Raw genomic sequence first — 6,565 nt, forward strand, 5'->3', positions numbered from 1 at the left:
ATGAGCTGTGAGTTTTTCCTGCTCCCCAACCTCAGGTGGAACTAGTCCCACAGGGATTTTCCTCCACTGTATTCTTCATACACTATCATAACACTTGCTTTAGAATCCTTGTTTGTTTGTTTGTTTGTTTTTAAGATTTTATTTATTTATTTGACAGAGATCACAAGTAGGCAGAGAGGCAGGCACGGGGGAAGCAGGCTCCCTGCTGAGCAGAGTCCGATGCGGGGCTCGATCCCAGGACCCTGGGATCATGAGCTGAGCTGAAGGCAGAGGCTTTAACCCACTGAGCCACCCAGGCGCCCCTAGAATCCTTGTTCTTAATGGGTATGTCTCTCTTTCCATAAAGCCCTAGAGCTGTTGAGGGTAGGGGCTGTTTGTGGGCTTTGTATCATCAGAGTCTGGCCCAGCCTCTGGCACACAGTAGGTCCATGACTAGTATTGGTGGCACAAACTCATGAACGAACGGAGCAAGATTCTGCCCTCAGTTTTCCAGTAAGAGACATTCGCATCTTAGCTGGTAGACAGGGTGAGGCTATGGAGAATTGGGGATGGACAATGGAAAGAATCAATTTGTCTGTTTGCCAGTCAGTCAGGCTATCTGTCTATCTGAATGTCCCTGGGCATCGCTCAAAACCAGGACTCCTAGGCTAGGGGGGTGACTCATGCTTGGGAATAGGCAGTTCAGGGCTGTTTAAGTGCTGTCTAGATCCAGCTCTGATTTTCCTGACAACTGTATTTGTCCCATAGATCTGCTCTCAGGTGGGGAGCTCCGTGGGCAGCTCTGGAGAACCAGGGACACAAAGGTTAAGGAAATGGAGTTGACAAGGTAATGGAAAGCTGTCTAAGGATTTAATAAATTCTTATTGACCAATTGAATTTGTTTCTTACAGCCACTTTTTTCTCTTCATGAATATGAAAATCTGTATGGAGTTGAAAATATGACCAATAGCAGAATAAAGTGACATTGACAGATGTAAAGATAAAATGTTTGCATGACCAAGTAATTATCTAAGAGTATCCTTGACATGGGGCACCTGGGGGGCTCCATCGGTTAAGCATCTGCCCTTCGGCTCAGGTCAGAATCTCAGGGTCCTGGAATGAGCCCTGCGTTGGGCTCCGTGCTCAGTGAGGAGCCTGCTTCTTCCTATCTCTCTGTTCCTCCCTGACCCATCATGCTCTCTCCCTCAAATAAATAAATCAAATCTTTAAAAAAAACTTAAAAAATTCTCGAGACAGTATCAGTAAATAGATCTGATTAATTATCATGGTTGGTGTACTGATCTTGTTGAGTTTTCCTATTTCCCAAATCTGAAGGTTACCAACCTGAGCTCAATCATCTATTAGCCAGAAGACCCTGAGCAACTCATTCAACATATCGAGTGTGTAATTTTATCACTGTTTTAATAGGACAATAAAACCATCATTCCTACTTACATATAATCATTGTAATGAGGATTAAGTGAAAGGAAAGAAGGGGAACTAAATTTAACTTGCATGTCTTTTATGTCCAGTCCTGTGCTGCTTGCTTGATCTATAGATTCTAACTGTCTTGATTTTCTTGGCTGCAAGTGACAGAGGAAAAAAAACCCAAATGGCTTTAAGCAAAAACACAACACATTGGCTCTAATAACTGAAAAATCTGAAGACAGATCTAGGCTCAAATGGTCTCACTGGAGAACCAGTCACTTTCTCACCTCTGCTCTCCTCAATGCTGGCTCAACTTTCAAACATTACTGTCCCTTGAGATCAGAAGATGCTTCCATCAGCAGCAGACCTCATTCAAGTCTATTTGAAAGGAGTAATTATCCTTTCCCCAGGATTCCCAACAAAATCTCAGCAAGTTTTATTGACTCTGTTTGGATCATGTGTCCATTCCCTAACCAACTGTTGCCACCAAAAAAACTCACATTTTCTTTCTGATTGACTAGGCTGAGTTGAGTCAGAGGTCCATACCTCAAACCAATGGTACAATCAACCCCACCATCATTTTATGAACTGGGAGAAGAGTTGGTAATCTCCCTGAAGGGAACTGGGTTATGGTTTCCAGTAGCGGGATTGGAGAACGGGTGACGAAACAGTATCAATTACCTGAATATAACTCTTAATGCCTGAAGCCACACAAGATGGTGGTAGTGCTGGGAGGCAGACGGGACGGACAGAGTCACAAGACCATACAAACTAGAATTTGTGTGGTTTTACCTTTACCTGCTATGTGAGAACACCAGCCCCTCCCAAATTACAGGAGGAAAGGTCAGCTTCTGTTCCTGGAAACTTTAGCGAGGAGTCTCATGTGTACTAGTGAAACATTTCTTTTGGGTAGCACTCGGGACCTGTAGCCACTTTCTGTTTTGCTATGGCCTCCTGGGATGTTTGTGTGGCTGCCAAGGCCCAGGGGCTCACAGCACGATGCTGTTGCTGCTGTCCCCAATGCCTTCCAGAGATAGCAGACACTGCTTGTGCAGCTGAAAAAACCCAAAACCTTTCAAAAATAGTGTCTCTTCCCATGTCTGTAGCAGGGATTCCACGTGAGGACAGTGAAATCCCTCCACTGCCATTTCTGCCATCCAGTCCCTCTGACAAAGGGGGGTCAGGTGGTATGTGTCCAACCAATGCGTAAGCCAGGTGCTGGCACTGGGGTACAGCTGTTTGTGATTATAAAGTCCAGGATTTGAAGCCATGGAGCCAGGGAAAGTCCTAGGTGCAGTGCCCTTTTCAAGTTCCAGTTCAGAGCCCAGGAGCAACAAGATGGAGAGATGGACTTGAGCTTGAGACGATTGCTTGATGATTTTCCCATAGCTGCTCTCCCAGAGCTGCTGGCCTGGGCTGGCATGGTATTCAGAGAGGGGATATGGCTATTTGGCCACAGACATTTTAGTCATAGAACCCAGGGTGTTATCACTTTGTCTTAAAGTCCTTTCACACTCTGAGTTCCTGGGGACTGGATAGACTTCTCAGAACCATGCCTTTCCTTCAGGGGTAGCTTAATACTGCTCTCGGGGCTGGCTCAGTGTTCCAACTTTTTCTCCCTTAGGAGCTCCTCCTTCACACAGATCCATGCCTGTGGCAGGGGTCACAGCGGAGTTAACTGCCCTGCTGGTCCTCCAGGCAGTCCTCAAACACCATAGGGTAGACATTACAGATAGTAATAACAACATCTGGTACTAGCTGAAAGCTTACTGTGTGCCAGGCAGAATTATCTTACTCACTCTTATAGCAATCCTATGACTTAGGATCTTATTATCCATAGTTTACAGTGAGGTCCTTGAGGCAAACAAGGATTTGGGAAATATAAACTCTACCAAGAGGCCAGCTAGTTGTCTGTCTCCGTCCCTGATGTGTTTCTAGCACAGTGCCTGACTAAGAGTAGTTATCCAGTAGATTTTTTTTTTTTTTCATGGATGGATGTGTAGCAGGTGCAGTAGTGGGCCTCTTTGATCTGTCATTTAGGTCCAAGGCATTCATTCTCCCAGCTGCTGGGATGTCAGCTGCTAAGGGCTTCCAGTTGGCATCTGTCTAGGAATTTCCCACAGGACAAGATTTACACCCCATCTCCAAGGATTGCCCCCCAGTGGCTGGTCTGTGAGGCAGCCAAAAGATCGGTCCAACTCTGAAGGACCATCGCAGTTCCCACTGAAGGCGAAATCAACCAGGCCTCTGTCACACCTGCATTGCAGTTCAATCTCTCTCCCTGCCCAGCCTGGCTTTCCTTACTTCTTTATAGGGATTGTCACCGGCTAGAGCCCTCAGTGAACCACCTGCAAGCAAGTCTCGTCTGAGTTTGTTTCCAGGGAACTTAGCCCAAGGCAAATGGAGTATGTCATTCATTCGGCCTTGTGGCTCTGACATCAACAATCCTCTCTATAGATTTATTCATTTTCTAGTGCTGTTCGAGGTGACATGGCAGCTGGTTGCTTCACGATGTGCTATTGCTGTTGCGAAAGTCTTTGTTATCCTCACTGAAACCTTGAAAGTTCAGGAAGAACGCCACTTCTCATCTCATCTGCTCTCACTAACCCTGGAATTCTTTGTTCAGTCCTGGAGACCAGAGATGGCTCTTTTGCCTCGCTGCCCCAGAGCAGATCCCTGCCAGGCTGCCATGAAAGCTCAAGACACAAAGAAGGATGCTTCTGCCCTTCGAGATTCTCTCAGAAGCTCCACCCCAGCTTTCATATGTGTCCTTCACCCTGGCAACCCTCTTGGGTCATGCCAGGTACCAGGGCTTCATTGACCAGTACTGATGCTCCCCAGTGAACTGATAGTACCTCAGCCATTGGCTCGATCTTCTCCTTCCTGCAAGGTGAATTCCTTTGAAACTCTCGTGCTTTTTTTTTCCATTTGACTGTTGTCGGGGACACATTATGGGCTATTATGGACCACATTCTGAACCACAAAATGGGTCCACTTCCTTCCCTCAGCTCCTATGTAAATTTGCTTGACTCTCCACTTCCCTCACTTCTCCTCAGGAACCATCAAGCTCTGAGAATATTGAACGTAGAGAGAGGGTGAAGGTGGAAAGGACAACATCTGCTTATGGAGACAGGATTCAGGCAACACCTTGTTATATACAGCAGAGGACTGAAGAAGTCAGATAAACCTGGCTTCCTTTCTTACCCATCTGTCAAATGAGGGCACTTCATTAAGTTGTGAAGATAAATAAGAATGCGTGGTAAGCCCTCGACGTGGGCTTAAACACATGGAGTGAGTGCTTAATACCTGATATTTGGGTTACTTTTAGGTTTTTGTCTCTCAATTGCAAATCCACTGTTCTGTTCTCTGCTTTGTGGTGCTGGGTCTATCTGGGGCTCTACAGACCACATTTCTGCTTTACCAACTACTCCTTATTGGGCTCTGCCAGTGGGGAAACCAGAGAGAAACTAGAAGGCTGGAGGGGAGAGAAGGAACTTGCTCCTTCCTTGGGGGCTTATAGCTACTTCCTGTTCTGTGAGCAGCACGTCAGCCATGTCTGTTCATCTTGGCTGAGGGTCGTCTGAACCCAGTTCCCGTGCAGGAGCAGCCTCATTGCACCTTCTCAGAGACACCACCGCCAGCCCACTGGTACTCCAGCTGCAGGGCTCTTGGTCCCTCCTCCAACTTCTTCCTCTCTTCTGCACCTCTAGGGGAGGAAGCTGCTTCCCACAGTGGCTACTGCTATGATTTCTTAGTGCCTCCATTTTACCTTTCAGTCACCAAGTTAACAACTTTATTATACCTGCTTAACAGTTTCTTTTATATTAAATTCTCACTTCTCAGTCACTGGCATGGTTTCTGTCTGCTGACAAGACTCTGAGATATACAAAAGTTTTTCCATGTTGTGAATAAGAAAACAGGGATTAGTGTTGGTTAAGGAAATTCCCAAGGTCACGGTGAGGTTTTCTGGGATTTGAATCAGGTCTACCTGAGACCAGAACTCTACCAGCACGCTACACGCAATGTAACACAGCTGCCATAAATCATGTTGCTTCCTACCAGGCCACTCTCACATATGCATTCCTGCCTTGGCCTTACCCCATTGGATGCTGCAATGGACTCCACCTACTACCCTGGGGCCTGAAGCTAAGGGCAAAGCACAGCTGTTGCATGGCTGAAAATGTGACAGTGAGTGTCTCCAAAAGCTAGGTTCCTCTCTGAAATCCTCTACTTAAGTAAGTTATTTTAACCAAATTCTAAAATTTTCATTAAATAAAAAGGAAGAAATAGTAAATCCATCATAAAACTTTCAGATGTTAATGAATCTGGAAGGATTTCTTAAGGGTTATAAAATTGTCTTGGTTGAAACTGATTCACTAGGCTTAATCCAGAATTCTGTGGGGAAAAAGAAAATCTGAAAACACAGTTATTTTAATTTCACTTTTATTTATTTATTTTTTTTAATAATCTCGATGCCCAACATGGGGCTTGAACTCATGATCCCAAGATCAAGAGTCACATGCTCTACTGATTGGGCCAGCCAGGCACCTCTCACTTTTATTTTAAAAAGTGTTTCATGGAGCACTTTTTGATGGAAGACAGGTGGTCAGAGAGAAGAAAGGGAGTCAGGCCAAAAGAGACATCTTTCACATCAAACAAGGATGGACAGCTCATCTTTAGAAGAAACCAGCATTCTAATAGGCCTTTGGGGAAAAGGCACAATGACATTACTGGGAATCTGGCCAAAGTAAGGACTATTACTGGATGTTTCTTACTTTGTTCAGAATATTCCTGGAACTCGATGTCTTTATAATGCCATACAGATAGAAGTTTTTTCTAATATGAAGAATGCCACAGTCTATTAGCAGAAATTGAGCTATATTTTAATTTTATTATAATGACTATGTAATTAGAAATGGAATCCCAAAGAAAAACAAATGAATTGTTAAATGATCATTGTCAAGAAATAATGAGTAATGTTATTAGATGAATGGAAAAAGCCATAATGCAACGGGTTTGTGAAAACAAGAAAATACAATCCAACTCCTGGATCATTACCTAGGAATGAGGGCAATGTTCTCATTCCAGGCAGTGATAACTTGTTATGCTTGATGTTTCTGTGCTAGAAAAACAAAATCATGTAAGCAAAGAGTCATTT

Source organism: Lontra canadensis, unplaced genomic scaffold, assembly GCF_010015895.1.
Source record: "Lontra canadensis isolate GAN:19392208 unplaced genomic scaffold, GSC_riverotter_1.0 scaffold6, whole genome shotgun sequence".
Classification (NCBI taxonomy): Eukaryota; Metazoa; Chordata; class Mammalia; order Carnivora; family Mustelidae; genus Lontra; species Lontra canadensis.